Here is an 18,370-nt window from a genome sequence, read left to right as displayed (position 1 = left end):
TGAGCCACATCTGCAAACTATTATGCAGCTTGTGGCAATATTGGATCCTTAACCCACTGAGCAAGGCCAGAGATTGAACCAGCATCCTCAAGGAGACAATGTCAGGTCCTTAAGCCACTGAGTCACAATGGGAACCCCAATCTGCCCATTTTTAATTAGGTTGATTACTTGATTGAGTTTTATGAGTTCTTTATATATTGTGTATATTAATTCCTTATTGGACATAGCATTTTCAAATTTATTTTCCTATTGGTAAATTGCCTTTTCCTTTTGTTGAATCTTTGAGTGTTTTCTTCACTGTGCAAAAGCTTTTTTAGTTTGATCAGGTAACATTTTTATTTTGATTCTATTATCCTTACCTGAGAAGACAGATCCCAAAAAATATTGCTAAGACCAATGTTACAGTTTATTTGGTATGTCTTTAATTCATTTTGAGTTTATTTTGTATATTATGTGAGAAAGTGTCCTGGTTTCATTCTTTTGCTTGTAGCTGTACAGTTTTCCAAAAACCATATGTCCCAGGGGATGCCAGGACATGCAACACCAGAGTTGCCTTGGGAAGATGGCTATAGCTACTATGGGCTATATAGCTAATATGGACTATATGTGGTGAACTGGGGCAGCCTATCAGGCTGGTAAGATGCCTGGACCATGTTCCTGTCTGTGCTTTCAAGGTGGAGGAATGCAATAAAAATAGTTCTCCATATTGCATCCAACCACAGAGAGAATTTCAGCCACTTCCCATTTCTTTTGGCAGATGTTCCAGGTTTAGTAAATGGATTTTCTTTGCATATTGACTAGTGCTCTATAAATTTCTGTTTTCTTACTGTACTTCAGAGCGAATGAATCTGTGTGAGTACCTCGCAGTGATATCACTTTTTACCGCAGGTTATTATGACAGACATGGGTTTCTTGTTGAGTTTATGTCTCCATCTTTACCCATTTCTATCTCTATGTGGCCCCTGTATGGTTTGTGGTACAGAAGGTATTCAATCAACACTCATTTTTTCTTCAGGAGAAATTGCTCTATATTTAAGAGTAGACTCGGGGTGTGTGGGGGGGATGTGGATTTGGGTCTTCATATATCATCGTCTTGATCTGTTAACTTCCACCACTGGAATTTTGATAGGAGTTGCATTGATTTATTGATAATTTTGACAGTATGAACATTTTAACAATATAAATTCTTCCAGTTCACAGCCATGAGACAGCTTTCCCTTTGTGTCTTCAGTTTATCATGAGTTTCTTAGAGCTATACTCCTCAGGCTATGGTCAGAAAATTTTTATCTAATCCCAATTTTCTGTAATATTTTTTACACTATGTCACACAAAGAAATCACAATGCTTATGGCATAGTCAGGTAAAATTGAGGCCCATTGCAGCCAGCTACCTCATACCCTACCCAGTGACCGAGGTGATTAATACATCAGGCCGTTTGTAAATCCATCATAACATTTCAAAACTCCACAGAGTACTGCTTAGGGAATATTGTCCCAAGTATGTTTGGGCCTTAGGAGAGATATTATTGCAACTATTAGACTAAAATATGAGTTATATGATTAAGAAATATGTATCAAAAAGTTTTAAAGGATTGCGATGTTTTGTTTTTACATTGCACGTTATATTTACTCCCAAATACAGTTTTAATATTGAGAAACCATTGCCCTTTCCTTTTACAGACTAAAAGTTAAATATTTTCATACTTAATCTAAATATCTTGATGTATTTACATTTTTATTTTATATTTAAATCTATATTAAAATTTCAAACATATTTTGAGATAATATCAAGTATAGGGATCTAACTGCCCCTCCCAAAAAAAGCCAAAAATCTTAGGACTATTTACTGAATAGTTCCTTCTTTAACCTCTAGTTTTATTTTGCATTTTTAAAAATTTTATTATAGTTGATTTACAATATTCTTTCAATTTTGGCTGTACAGTAATCTAGTTATGTGTGTGTGTGTGTGTGTGTGTGTGTGTGTGTGTGTGTGTGTGTGTATTCTTTTTCTCATATTATCTTCCATCATGTTCCACCACAAATAATTGGATATATATAGTTCCTTGTGCTATACAGTAGGACATTATTGCTTATCTACTCCAAATGCAATAATTTACATCTACTAACCCCAAACTCCCAGTCTACTCCACTCCCTCCTCCTCCCCCTTGGCAAACACAAGTCTGTTCTCTATGTCCATGAGATCATTTCTGTTCTGTAGATAGGTTCTTTTGTGCCATATTTTATATTCCATGTATAAGTGATATTATATGGTACTTGTCATTCTCCTTCTTATTTCAGTTAGTATGAGAATCTTTAGTTCCATCCATGTTGCTGCAAATGGCATTATTCTTTTTTATAGCTGAGTAGTATTCCATTATGTATAAAGACAACATTTTCTTAATCCATTAATCTGTAAAGGGACATGTCATTTGTTTCTATGTCTTGGCTATTGTGAGTAGTGCTGCAAGGAACATAGGGGTGCCTGTATCTTTTTGAATGAAAGTTTTGTCCATTGTATGCCCAGAAGTGGGATTGCTGGATCACATGGTAGTTCTATATTTACTGTTTTCCACAGTGGTTGTATCAATTTACACTCCCACCCACAGTGTAAGAAGGTTCCTTTTTCTCCACACCCTCTCCAGAATTTGTTGTTTGTAGACATATTCATGATAACCACTGTGACCAGTGTGAGAAGTTACCCTCATTTTAGTTTTTTTGTTTGTTTGTTTTGTTTTGTTTTGTTTTGTTTTTTGTCTTTTTGCCATTTCTTGGGCCACTCCCATGGCATATGGAGTTTCCCAGGATAGAAGTCGAATCGGAGCTGTAGCCTCCAGTCTACACCAGAGCCACAGCAACTCGGAATCCGAGCAGCGTCTGTGACACACACCACAGCTCTTGGCAATGCCAGATCCTTTAACCCACTGACCAAGGCCAGGGATCAAATCCACAACCTCATGATTCCTAGTCAGATTCGTTAACCACTGAGCCATGACAGGAACTCCCATTTTAGTTTAGATTTGCATTTCTTTTTTTTTTTTTTTAATGGGTAGAACACTATTTTTATTAAATTCACTGACATTGGTAAATTCTGAGAGGTTTAAGGGTGTAAGGTCCAAGAGCACAACATACCAGCAAAATTTAAGGGGTCGTATAACTATCTCTGTATGGGAACACGCCCTGCAGGGTAAATGCTGGAGTCTCAGGAGTCCGGCCATTGGTTGCTGACCTCAGATAAGACACCAAGCAGTCTTGTCCGCTTATAAAAAACAAGACTTCAGGACCAACAGCAATAGGATTGGAAAGAACCGATTCAAGATGGGGGCCGGTCTGAATCCGGATTAGCTGGGATCGGTAGAATGGCTCGTGAACTGTTCTGAAATCGCTGGTTTCCAGGTCTTAAGATGCTTTTCCCAGACAGAAAGAAAATCCTTTTTTTTTTTTTTTTTTTTTTTTTGTCTTTTTGCTATTTCTTTGGGCCGCTCCCGCAGCATATGGAGGTTCCCAGGCTAGGGGTCGAATCGGAGCTGTAGCCACCGGCTTACGCCAGAGCCACAGCAACGCGGGATCCAAACCGTGTCTGCAAACCTACACCACAGGTCACGGCAACGCCGGATCATTAACCCACTGAGCAAGGGCAGGGACCGAACCCACAACCTCATGGTTCCTAGTCGGATTCGTTAACCACTGCGCCACGACGGGAACTCCAGATTTGCATTTCTCTACTAATTAGTGATGTTGAGCATTTTTTCATGTGCATGTCGGACATCAGTATGTCATTTTGGCTCGTTTAGGTCTTCTGCCCATTCTTCAGTGTTTGGGTTTTTTTTTTTTTTTTTTTTTTTTTTTTTTGATGTTAGGTTGTATAGGTTGTATATTTTGGAGATTAAGCCTTTATGTATTGCATCGTTTGTAAATATTTTCTCCCATTCTGTAGTTTTTTTGTTTTTAATGGTTTCTTTTGTTGTGCAAAAGTTTGTCAGTTTAAAAAGGTCCCATTGGTTTATTTATTTATTTTTTTTATCTCTATTGCCTTGGGAGACTGACCTAAGGAAACACTTGTACAGCTGATGTCAGAGAATGCTTTGCCTATGTTCTCTTCTAGGAGTTTTATGGTGTCTTGTCTTATGTTTAAATCTTTAAGCCATTTTTTTTTGTTGCTGTTTTTTGCTTTTTAGGGCCACTTCTGCAGCATATGGATGTTCCCAGGCTAGGGGTCGAATAGGAGCTACAGCTACTGATCTACACCACAGACATAGCAATGCAGGATCCAAGCCATGTGTATGACCTACACCACAGCTCATGGCAATGCCAGATCCCTAACCCATTGACAGAGGCCAGGGCTCAAACCTGCATCCTCATGGATCCCAGTTGGGTTTGTTAACTGCTGAACCACAAAGGGAACTCCAAGCTAAATTTACTCTTAACAATTTTATATTACCATATTATTCAATTATAGGCACAGATGGTATAGAGTTGGTTTTATTTTGTTGGGCTTAGGCTTAAGTACTATGGCAGCTCCTGTGTAAAAAAAAAAAAAAAAAAAAAAAAAAAATTGACCAAGAGTTTTCTTTCTGTATACTTTGTTTTATATTTACTTTTATGGCTGCACCCATGTCATATGGAAATTCCCACACCAAGGATTGAATGCCGGATCCTTTAACTCACTCTGCTAGATGGGGGACTGAACTCCATACATTCAAGCCACTGTAGTCAGATTCTTAAACCACTCTGCCACAACAGAACTCCTATTATGTTTATTTTAAGTGGAATATGAGTTGTTTGTCCCAAAGAAATCATATTGGCCTGTCACTTTGAGTAGGAGATGAGTTATTTGGCAACTTTCCTAATAGCTTTCATAATCATTGGCTATTTCAGGATTTTTATTTTAAAAATTATTTCTATAATGCTACAAAATAATCCATGTCATTCAAATTTTGAGTGAGTCTAAAAAATGTGAGTCTAATTATAAAATACGTGTCTATACAGTTATTTATCAATATTTGTTATTATAGTTCTATTCTCACTTCTAATTTTGTGGTTTTCTAATATTGTGCATTTTTACCCCACACATGCATTTATTTTTAGTTAGAATATTTGGTGGCATATGTGCTTCATTTGTCTGTTCAAAAAATTTATTTTAGGACTTAGTATTATATTTTTAATTATTTGTGGGACTAATTTCTCTCTTTTTTCTTTCTTTTTCTTTTTTCTTTTTTCTTTTTTTTTTTTTTTTTTTTTTTTGCTTTTTAGGGCCACATCTGTGACATATGTAAGTTCCCAGGCTAGGGATCAATTTGGAGCTGCAGTTTCTGGCCTATGCCATAGCCATAGCAACACAGGATCCAAGCCACATCTGCAACCTACACCACAGCTCACAGCAACACCAAATCCTTAACCAGCTGAGCGAGGCCAGGGATTGAACCTGAGTCCTCATTAATACTGGTCAAGTTTGCTACTGCCAAGCCATAATGGTAACTCCCCTCCTTTTTTATTCTTCTTGTTTTACATAGGTTTTATCTTTTAATATAATCTCCTGAATTGATATTTTAATTCATTTATATTCATTACCTTTTAGTAGGAAAACTATTATCCTTGTAAGTAGATCTACACACAAGTTGGCCACAGTTTTTAAGCTTTGATAAATATTTTAAACATTGCCATCAGTCATCATTGAGGTGATTTAAATTTGATTCAAAAATTAGTTGGGGGGTTTTCATTTAGTTGAAAATTCTGTCTTTACTTCTAAAATTTAATTGAATTCGGGACACGGAGCATGACATTTTCAATTTTTTTTCTTTTTAGAATTGATGATTTCTTTTTGAATTTATATTTAGTAATTTTTAAAATAAACTGCCCATGGAAGTTGATAAATCAAGTTGATCTTCTGTTGCAGAATACAAAGTACCTTCTATTTGAGGTGGGAGGTGTTCTTGTGAGGTCAGAATACATTGTGTAGTTAATTGGGAGCCTGTTTGGTCATGCCTTAATATACACAACAAGTTGGATATCCTTTCTTCAAAGCAGTGACAAAAAAAGAGAAGACACAAAAATTAAAAATATACAAATAATAAAAAACTTACATAAAGTGCCAGAAAGATTCTCATGCATGATTGCAGAGTTTGTTTCTTGGTTCCAGAGACCAGATAAGACTAGATCCATTTTGTATACTTAATTAATTTGTTTCAAAATGAAGCCTGTCAATTTAAAAATCCTTTCCTTAAACTACTAATTAGGTCATTTTTATTGCCTTAAAAAGACAAGCCTGATGAAAAACAGCCACCATTACACTTTCTTATCTTGGATGCTGGATGAGGCATTTAGACCTTGTTTCCATTTTATAAACTCCAGTCAGTGAATGTGGTCAACATTAGCTGAAAAAGAGCAGGCCATAAAAAGAAAAAAACAAAAACAAAAACAGTAGAGTCACATGTTTTCTAATCAAAGGCACATTTTCATCAATTCAAATTTATATGTGGAAATTATTAAAAAACTTTTGTTCTGAGGTTTTCATAACACCAGTTTCTCCCAGGCATGTAATGTGTCGAAATACAGCAAATGATGCATTTATATTAAAATTAGGCACAGTCAAAAATATTAAAAAGGGGAGTTCCCTAGTGGCCTAGCCGTTCTAAGTTCATATTATGCCTGATCAACTGAACTAACTCATGGACTATTTTTCCTTTAAATTTTTTCCCCTACCAATAAGTATTTATTTTCAATTAATCCAAGTTCTCAAGTTCTCTTTTCTGGATTATTGCAATCACCTCTGAACTAGTTCTTCTGTTCTGACCTCCCCACGGTTTCTCCTTAACAGGACTACTAGAACAATCTTTTCAACTAGAGAATTCACATTTTTAAAAATGTCATGCCTGCCTTTCAATCTTTGCACTATTTACCACCTCACCCTAAAATGTTGTCCACTGCTCTATCCACAAGCCTAACTTCCTCACTTCCCTCATGTCATTGCTTGGTTTCCCTTTTCAATGAGTCCCCCTTTGACATCTTAATACTACAACTTGGTCTCTGATGTCAGCATTTCTAAACTCCCTTACTTTGTTCTACTTTTTCATTTTTCTGTAGTACCTTCTGATCTATCACATGTAGTTATGATTTATTGATTTACTATCAGTGCTAATATATAAGCAGCAGGTTAGGGATCTTCATCTGTTCTGTTCACCTAAGTATCCCAAGCACTACACCTGTTACTTCCCCACAGTATGCACTCAATAAATATTTATTGAATGTTTGACTAATGCTACGATTTTCTACTCACCTGGAAAAATGCATTCTTAAAATACAACATTACCAAAAAAATCCAAACTTACTACAATAATTTAAAGGCCTAAACACAAATATTTAAACATGCAGAGAAAGCACTGAACAAACTCCAGGCTTATGATGGTATGATGAAACATACCATACATTTATCCATATGGAGATGAGGGTGTGAGCGGCAAGGGTGCCCCTGAGCCCTATCCAGGTTTGTGCTGAGCATAAAGAAGCCCTAGTATTGGTAAATGCTGACCATTCGGTTTGAGTGCGCCTTTGTTTTGTGACTTTTACAGGAAGAAATAAATGCACATCATAAAAAAATAATAATATTTATACCTCCAAACCAAACAGAAAGGTCCAAAAGGTCTTCTACTTCTCTCCACAATTTCTATATCCTGGAGGTAAATATCTACAACTGTTTCTCTTCAAATAATATATATTCACTTACATATTTTTAGATAGTCAATACCTAAAAAATATCTATTTATTTCTTGCTTTGAAATATAAAATGTACCTCATTGACATTATTGATCTCTCTCCCCTCTGTGCTCCATCAGTCTTGGCAAGTTATATTATTATGTTTAGATCTTCTTCTGTCTTTCAGATATTAAGTAATATAATTCAGCTTCTCTTCAATGATCCATCAACTTTGGAAAGTATGTCTTCTCACCATTAAGGATGAGAAAATTAGTATCTCCAAAATTCTCTACTTCCATTCACTTTCCCCTTCATTTGCCAATTTCTGTGACCTTTACCATGAATGTATACTAAGTTTATAAAATTTGCAATTTTTTTTCAGAATTGTGATCATCAATTATTCAAATAGCTTTTGGGTTTCCCTGAAGTTACAATGTCTTTATTATTTTTTCTGACTTAAAAACATACTGTGCCTTTAACTTATATCCAAGTTCATTCAGCTTTTAAAAATATGATTTGTTAAAGTAAATACAGTTTCACTTTGTATTTTTATTAATTGCTAGCTAAGCTTACTGCACGTATAATCTTAATTGACCTCCTTTTTGTACATATATATCACTATTCATCCTTCTTGGATTACATTTTAATATTCCTCAAGCATATCTTCAAATTTTTTTAAGTAAATAAGTTCACGGAAAATAAATGTTCAGAAATCTTCTGTGCAGGAGTTCCTGTCGTGTCTCAGTGGTTAATGAATCCGACTAGGAGCCATGAGGTTGCGGGTTCGATCCCTGGCCTTGCTCAGTGAGTTAAGGATCCGGCGTTGCTGTGAACTGTGGTGTAGGTTGCAGGTGAGCTCAGATCCCACGTTGTTGTGGCTCTGGCGTTGCTGTGGCTCTGGCGTGGGCTGGCGGCTACAGCTCCGATTTGACCCCTAGCCTGGGAACCTCCATATGCCTCCATATGGCAAAAAGACAACAACAAAAAAAATCTTCTATGCAGAAAATTTCTTTATTTTGTCTTCATAATTATTCCTTAGTCTGGGTATATAATGCTACTTTGAAATTATTTTCTTTAAAAACTTTGAAAATATTGCATTCTACTGTTATGAATGTGGTGTTGCTGAAGTGAATATTTTGCCTTTTCTGATTTCTGGAAGATTTTTGGATTTTGTTGAGTTGGTTTTTTGCATTTTCTTCCTGTAATGATTATTAAGGAATAATATTACATATTTTTAATCCCTAAGAATTTATCTTATTGTCATATCTCCTTTTCTCTAGTAGTCCATTTTCTTTAAAAATACAATATTGGAGTTTCCACTATGGTGCAGTGTGTTAATGATATGGCCTTCTTGTCTCTGTGGAGGCACCAATTCGATCCCTGGCCTGGTGCAGTGTGTTAAGATCTGGCATTGATGGAGCTGTGATGTGTCTTGCCTTGGGTTTGATCCCTAGCCCAGTAAATTCCATAGATTGCAGGTCCAGCAGAAAAAGAAATAAAAAGAAAAAAAAAAACAAAGAGAACAATGTTTTCTTGTATATCTCTGAAGATAATAAGTACATTTTTTGAGAGCTATCCTCCAATGCATGATTTACCCATTTTTCCAGGGTCTGTATTATACTTGCTTATCTTGGATCTTCTCTGCTGTGCTGTTTTTTATCCTTAAGTAGTTACTGCTCATTGGACACCTGTGAGTAAAGGACTACACAGGTTAAATTCTAGCAGGTTTCTTCTTTTTCTGCGTAAGAGTGCTTTCCAATACATTTTAAGAAAACACAAGGATCTATCTCATTTTCCACATCCCTTGGTTGAGAATGTCATATGGAGTTTTCTATGTATATTAGTTGAGTATGCCAGGCAGTAGGTGTCTCTATAGCCTGCCTGTTGTGTGGTAGGGTTCTGTGTACACTCACTTAGATATCACATGGTACACTGTTGGAATATGTCCCCTGGTTGTGAATGTCATACAGGAACTTCTAGTATGACATATGTATTTTATTGACAGATCACCATTGGGAAGAATTAGGTATTGTGGTCAAAAAAGGAGGGGTTTATTCTGTTGTGCTGATGCACAAACCAGAAGTCCTCATCATTCATACATAGATTCTTAAACATATATCAGCATCTAGTTTTAGACTGGGATTAAATATTAATCTTTCCACTAGTCATTCTTTCTGTAAAAATAATTGAAGAGACTAGATAGAGCCTAATTAACACACCTAAATCTAAAACTTTCAAATATTTATTAACATAACTTCTTGGATAAACAGCTTCCATTTCTGCCGCCGGTGTTCCCTTTGTGTCCTCTGAGCCACTGTTTTGTTTATTTTTTCTCAAACACTAAAACTGTATTCACATTTTGTCTTTTTACCAAAATGTCTGGTCTACTGATGGTCCTCCATTTAATTTTCATCTTGATTATGGGTTTATTTCCTTTTCTTGGAGAGACACTATGGCATGGTGATGAAACATGTGGGTTTAAACTCAGACTCTGCCATTTACTCTTGTGTGATCTCAGGAGAGTTATCTGACTTTCACCTACCTCAGTTTTCTTATTTGCACATGATAAAAAAAATTGTATCAAAACAGGATAATAGTAATATCTATCCCATAGGAATAACAGACATACTTATCTCAGTAATTTAATACAAGTTAAATACTTAAAATCCTAGCACATAGTAGATACTAGGTAAATGTTAGCTATTGTTATTCTGCTTTATTTAATTTATGGGCTTTAAGTGGGAATTTGAAAAGAAGAAGAAGCAGCTTAGTGATCACACAACAAAACAATAAGGTAAACTTTAAGTTCATAGTTATTATTTCAGATAAATATGGGATTTTTTTTTTAGGTCCACACCCACGGCATACGGAAGTTCCCAGGCTAGGGTCAAAGTAGAGCTGTAGCCACTGCCTATGCCACAGCCACAGCAAGTCAGGATCCAAGGCGTGTCTGTGATCTACACCACAGCTCAGGGCAATGCCAGATCCTTAACCCACTGAGCAGGCCAGGGATCCAACCTCCCTCCTCATGGATGCTAATCAGATTCATTTTCGCTGAGCCATGAAGGAAACTCCAAATGTGGAAAATTTTTAATTTGAATACAAAACATAGGTATTTTTCACTGCCTGTCTATAGGTCTTTATTTCTCACCAATGCAAGTGAACACTGAGTTTCTTGCTAGAATTACCCACTTTTTTGTGCTGTGGCTCATGTAACAATATTCCAAGATTTTGTAATGAAATTTTAAGAGGATTATTTAGCAAGTTTCTCATTCTTGTCAGATCAAAAGTTTACCAATTTCTCAGTTCTGATAATGAGTCTTAAAGTTGAGATCCATTGTAACTATACACAAAGACTTCTACCTTTACTTCTTTCCTATTTTTATCAAATTGATTAAAATGTTGCACTCGATGACAAATCCTCAGCTCTCTTAATTTAACATTAGAGTACAATAAGACTGTGTTATTGAAAGCCAAATGCCCTGTAACACTACATTGGCATAATTGCTTCTTTTCTGAAATATTCACAAAGGTATCAACTTTTATCTTTCCTATTGATTGTATTTAAATATAATTAGACCATAGAAGAATAAACTTTAGCATATGTTCTCAATTTCTTTACAAATACACATTGATACATGTTTCTCACCCCACAACAGTCAAAATGTTGCCATTCAAAAGGGATGTCAGTTTTCAAATAATATAAATTTATAAATTACATTATTTTATTTATTTATTTATTTGTCTTTTCTAGGGCAGTACCCATGGCATATGGAGGTTCCCAGGAAAGGGGTCTGATCTGAGATGCAGATGCCGGCCTACACCACAGCCACAGCATCGCCAGGTCCAAGCTGCGTCTGTGACCTACACCACAGCTCATGGCAACGCCAGATCCTTAACCCACTGAGCAAGGCCAGGGATCGAACCCACAACTTTATGGTTCCTAGTCAGATTCGTTAACCACTGTGCCACGACGGGAACTCCAAATTACATTATTTTGCATAAAAGGGATTATTTTTCTAATTCAACTAGTGCTTTCACTCGCCAAACCTATAGTAACAATTGCCCTTCTTCAAGTAACATCATTATCAACTAGGAAACATTTCACCCTAAAGAATAAGAAAATAACACAGAGACAGTGACATCATCTTTCTCAGCAGAAACTGATGTTTTAGACAAAAGTTCTTTTACATACCCTTTATATCATTTGATTTAAACCAAGATTCTGACACTAAAATTAAAATTACCATAATATTCAGAAAACCAAAGGCATCTACATTTGAATAAAATCAAAGAGAAGAGCCGAATAAAAGAAATGAGCAAAACACAGTCATATCCTTAGCCCAGGTTTTTAAAGAACAGTCTCATAGCATCAGTCTCTTCCTCTCTAAACAGCAGCAGTAACAGCAGCAGCAATGCAGCCATTCAACTAGGCATGAAATGAGCATGATTTCCAGGTGGACTTCATCAATGGGATAGCATTCAATGACAATTTAAATTTGCCAGGAAGTGAGACATTTCTCAAATAAGAAGCCTATACAATTGAAATTCTGCCAAGGAACTGAGAAGGGAAGATTTGAAGTTTATACGTACATAGTATCACTATCATCAAGCATTCCAACATTTTTTAAACGAGCAAACTTAATGATAATGAAACTAATTTTACCACATCATTCTGGGAGAGGAAGATTTTCTATAAACTTTTGCTATTAACAGTGAGGATATTCTGAAACTATTTACCATTAAGAGATAAGCACAATGAGAAAAGGTAGTTTTTAATATACAGCACAGAATGTGGAAATAAAACCACCGATACAACAGAATCCCAGAATAATAGCATTTGCAACAGTCAACTTTATAGTTAAGGTTGCAACTCAATTTCATACCCCTGTTTCACTTGCTCATAAAAACTTGGTAGAAAGTTCTTCAACATTAAAACTTTTCATATTTGGCCTCCAAGTAAATATGGATGATAAATATGGGTGTTTTTCCATTTTAATAAAGATTTTTTTTTTTTCTTTCTCCAAGGACAATCCCCCAACCCAGGTACTCAAACAAATAGAGTGAACAATAAGGAATGTAAACACATGAATCTCATAATTAAACTTCAGGCATTAATTATAGATCCTTTTCTTTTAAACAATACCTGAAGTTCAGAGAATTTAAAATTTCATTGCTGGCCCTCCAAAATTAACTGTTTAGATCTAAAACCCGTGTCACCACCTGAAACATTAATATGTTAACAAGAGAGAAGGTGGGTGTGGTTATTGGACGTTTAACAGACAGAATTGGAACTTAGTCTACAACACTACTAAAGTCATATAAAATCATATTTTTGCAGACAGACCTGACCTAGAATTTTCCACTTCTGCCCAGATGGCATCTAATGCCTCCTTGGAAAGGAGACACTGTTGAGTCTTAGCAACAAATCAGACCCTTAATATTTGTTAGTACTACTTCCTTTCTAACCTCTTCCTTCATGTAACCTTCTTCAACATGTATCTTTTACCCCAGGAGATATCTTTCTCTGCTCTCATCAATGATATAAAATTGTCTTTTAAAAGCTGCTGACCTCCCTCAATACCTTCCGCTAACTTCAAGACTGCTTAACCTATTCACTGGCACTAACTGGAAGCCAGAGCCCACCCACCCCCAGGGGCTTTTGGAAATGTATGGAGATAGTAACTTGGGGATTAGGGTGGAGAACCACTGTTCTCTGCAATACTTACCTTTCCCTGGATGAAAAACATTTTAAAATCATACTTATACTACTGTATAGCAAAGGGAACTATATTCAATATCCTGTGATAAGCCATAGTGAAAAATATATACATACATTCTTTTTCATATTCTTCTCTGTGCATATACATATAACTAAGTCACTTTTCTGTACAGCAGAAATTAAGACAACATTGTAAATCAACTACATTTCAATAAAATTATAAAAAAAAAAGAGGAGTTCCTGTAGTAGCACAGTGGAAACAAATCTGACTGGTATCCCTGAGAATGTGGGTTCGATCCCTGGTCTCACTCAGTGGGTGGGGAATCCAGGGTTGCTGTGAGCTGTAGTGTAGGCCAGCAGCTACAGCTCCCATTCATCCCCTAGTCTGAGAACTTCCATATGCCATGGGTACAGCACTAAAAAGCAAAAATAAATTAAATTTTAAAAAAAGAGTTGTATTAGTAAGTGTAAAGTTAGGCTTCTATAACAAAAGGAGCCAGTGGTTTAAAGATATTAAAACTCTATCTTTTATGAACAGTGCAGAGTGTTCATTCATGATGAGCATCTGGCAATACGTGGCTTCCAAGATGGTCCAGTCACTGCCCCTTCTGACTGGCAGGGAGGAAAATGGGGAAAACTCAGGCCACCAAATGTCCTTTTAAGCACATAATATAAAGTGAAGACCTCACTTTCACTCACAGTACATCAGTAAGAATAATAGCTGGAAAATAATGTCTCTAGTCATATAATCATGCATCCAAGACAAAGGAGAAAATGGATTTGGTGAGAAAACTAACTGTTCCCATCACAAGAAGTGACTCAAAACTTTATTCCTGAGGGATCTGTGCCCTTTGTATTTCTGTCTGAATTTGAAATAATTTTCCATTCCCACTGATCACTGGACAAAAGTAAACTAGAAAGTTTCCCCAGGAAAGCCCCTGGGCTCCAGATGTACTATTTTCTCACTTCATTGTGTGACATTCTTGCTTTTTGTTTATTGATAGACTCATTCAAACACATCAGTCATCATTCTTAACTCCTTTTACCTTGTTCATTAGGTAGAAAACGAACTCAAAGAGCTCAGGCAAGAATCTCTATTTTCCAATTAAATTGAATCATGACTGGGTCCTATAATGAATATCTTTCTTTTTTTAGGGACTCAGACAGGTAAGCCAGCAGAGTCCAAAAGCATAGAAATTAGAAATAAAAATGTTGCAAGCTACTTAACATAATAATAAAAGGAAACACTCCCACTTTCATCTTGTTACAGTGGACTGCCCCTTCCATTATCTTGATGTCTAGAGAAAAAATAATTTAAATCAAACACATACATGGTCTCCAGGCTAATTTGATAAATTCCTCTACAAAGTGTAGTGAATGGGTTTGTGATCCAGTTCATCTGATCTTCCCCCTCTCCCTGAGCCTTAGAGGAAGCAACACAGGTAAGTGATTTCCTACCAAGGTTCAAACTTTTCTCTGGGATTCTGTGAGTCAGCTTGTAGGGAGTTAGCATGCCTATACATTTGGTTCTCCCAACACAATATGTCCACCAATCTATAGCTGTCAACTCTACAGAAGATATTTGCTGTTCCATCTCCAAAAATATCTCCAATCTTCCACTTAGTCCTTCAGTCATTCTACTTTATTTATTTATTTATTTTTTTAATGTTCTTGCTTGTTTGGGCCACACCTACAGCATATGGAAGTTCCCAGGCTAGGGTTCAAATCAAAGTTGCATGTGCCAGCCTACACCACAGCCCCAGCAATGTCAGATCTGAGTCATTTCTGCAACCTACACCAAAGTTTTACAGCAATGCTGTATCCTCAACCCACTAAGCAAGGCCAGGAATCAAGAACACATCCTCATGGACACTAACTAGTCAGGTTTGTAACCCGCTGAGCCACAATAGAAACTCTCCCATCATTAACTTGAGATTACATAATTCCACTCAAAGCCACCATCACCTCTCGTGTAGACCGTCTCCTTGTTTAAATTATCTCCACTATCTCCTCATAACCCCACCTCCACCCACTACTTGACCTCTTAGATCTTCACACAAAGCCAAAGTGATCCTTCCAAATACAAGTTAGATCACACATTGTTGTCTTTAAAATCTCCCAGTGAATCCAGAAGACAAGATGTGACATACTCACTAAACCTCTTGACATCATATCTTACCATACACTTCCTTGCTCTCTCTGCCCAAACACACTTTCTTATGATTTCTGGAAGAGACCAAATACAATTTTCTGTATAGCTCTTTCCAAACAGCTCATTTGCTGTTTCTTCTGCCTTGAGTTCCTTACCTACAGATAGCCTGGTGTCCATTTACCCTTCTTTCTCCAAGTCTTTCCTTGAATATGACCTTAATAGTGGGTCCTACACTGACCGAAATATGTAAGAAAACACCTTCCCCATCTCATATGAACGTTTTTCAAATTTTGAAAAATTTGTCATGTTGAAATTGAAATTTTATAAGGTTCCAAGAAAAAAAGCTAAGCACAAGACAGGGAAAGTAATTTTCATGCAGAAATTCTGTAAAAGCTTGCTTTCTTATTGCAATAGCCTAGATTTTATAATTTTCTTGATGTTGAAAGTCACAGTAATTTTTTGGCTATTCTAAAAATAATGTAACATATATATATATGTAGATATATGTGTATATATATATGTATATATATATATGTTTTTTTTTTTCTCACTCATCTCATTTCAGTAGTTACTTTCAAATAAATGACTGTGTGTTTGCATCTCACTGTGTGTATACCTCCTCCTAGGAGAACAATTTTAATTTTACAAAGAATGTGTCTTAGCAAAGGGTTAGATGACATCTTCCTGCCAAAGTTAGTGGCATAATTAAAATGAGTATGAGGCAGATAGATGGCAATTGACTCCCTGCGTCTCTTTCTAATATAGATTCTCTAAATCACACGCCTTGGTTATGACTACAGCAGTATGTTGCCTCCTCTCTAACTACCTTCTTCACAATTGCATGCACCATTCAGGGGATAGATTTTGCTTTACTGCAGGAAAGTAAGATGCAGTACAAGGCCTGGGTGCAATTTTGCACATTTTCTTTCACTGAGAGCATACAATATGATGAAAATTTTAAAATCACCGAAAAGGACAGTGGTTCTCCATTTCCTATGAAGTAAGCTTTAGAAAGTAAAATGATAGTCTTCCAAACATGTTAAATGTACTCATTTAACAAAGGCAAGTTGCTTTGCATATCACAGCTTAATGGAATGTTGCCCAGCTGAGCTGTGTCTCTGAGAGCTGTCAATTCTTAGGAAAAGGAGACAGAATTTAATATTAGTAACTGAACATGAGAGCTATAAAGCCAAGATGACAAAGGCAGAACATCAAAGCTTAGGTCTTTAAAGAGGAAAAAGCTCTGGATCAGTAAGTGACCAAGAAAAAGTGTGTCAGTATTTACTACAGTTGTACAAACATATGACCTAAGCCTGAGTATATCCATTCCCAAATATATATGGACAATAGACATATTATTCAGAATAGCATATTCATAATAGCCAAAATACTGAAAACAGCTTAAATATTCATCCAGAGATCAGAGAGAAATGGTAGTTTATTCATGCAAAAAAGTGTATATAGCAATTAAAATTCATGGATTAGAGCTACATATAAAAATATGAGTAATCCCACAAACACAATAGTAAAGAAAAGAAACAAAATACAAAAGAGGCTCTACTGTATTGTTCCACTTACACAAAATTGCAAAGTAGGCAAATCTGTAGTGTTGGAAATTTGGACAGTGTCTGTCTTTGCGATGGATGTGAGGCACTGTGACTGAGACAGGTTATGGTCAAGGCTTCTGGGTTAATGCCAGTGTCTATTTCTTGACTTGGGTGATGTATACGAGGGAGTTTATTTCAGTAGGGTTCAATGGACTGTACATTTATTGTTTTGTTTACTATTCATTATGTGTGTTACACTTCAATAAGACGAAGGTTTAAAAATGGAATGCATAAATCTATTTGAAAGGACAAGTTTGTAAAGTTCTAGCTAACAGAAATTTTATAGTAGTCCTATTTAACCTCAATTGTTGCTAAACAAAAGGCACAGGGAAAGAAATTGCTGTCCTAAAGCTACATTAATATAAAATCACAGTGGGGGGAGGGATATTGGTTTGTGACTACAGTTACTTTTGCCCACTAGGAGAATGGAAATTCCTCTCTAGAAAAGGATATCATAATGAAGAAAATAAAATAGCTGTTTTGGATGCAGAAGTTAAGGCAAGCATGGTCTGAGCAAAATGCAGAAGGAGACAGCAAGAGTGAGTTGAATTTTTCTTCCTAAAAAATATATCAATAATGGACTTAGGAGAGTTTAAAAGCTAGCAGGTGAGAGAGGGAGGTAAAGTGAAAGATGCACCTGGGGTCCTTTTCTCTTCAGTCAAGTTTAATGCATGCTCCTCAGGCTTTGTTTCCATCTAGTTTGATGTAAAACAAAGAAAGGGAAACAGCAAAGAGAGGTATGAGAAGGTCAATACTAAAACAATAAAAAAAGGACAAATGGGAAATAGCAGTGCAAAAAGTAACTAAGAGTAACATAAGCCTTCTCAAAACAACAGCAATAACAGCAGCAACACTAATAAACCTTAGTAACACTAAGATAAAAGTGAGTGGCCCTTCTTATGTGTGGCAGGATTGGGGCCATCTTATGTAATTTTACAAAAGGTGATTCAAGCAAGGCTGGAAGATTTAGGGACATCTGGGTTATATAAACATTGGCATAGTATCTCTGTAACGTAACACTTTTTACGTTTCATCCTCACCATAATCCTGAAAATTTATTACTATTAGCCTTATTGCATGCCTAAGGATATTGAGATGCAGGAAGCTAAGAAAGCGACCCCTGTCCATGGTTCTAGTATGTGGTGGAGCCAGGGATCAACATAATTCCAAATTCTTCCCATTGAATTCCATTAACTCAAG

Source organism: Sus scrofa, chromosome 3 (genome assembly GCF_000003025.6).
Source record: "Sus scrofa isolate TJ Tabasco breed Duroc chromosome 3, Sscrofa11.1, whole genome shotgun sequence".
NCBI classification, from domain to species: domain Eukaryota; kingdom Metazoa; phylum Chordata; class Mammalia; order Artiodactyla; family Suidae; genus Sus; species Sus scrofa.
The sequence above is the reverse complement of the archived record's forward strand: the minus strand, read 5'-3'. Positions refer to the sequence as shown.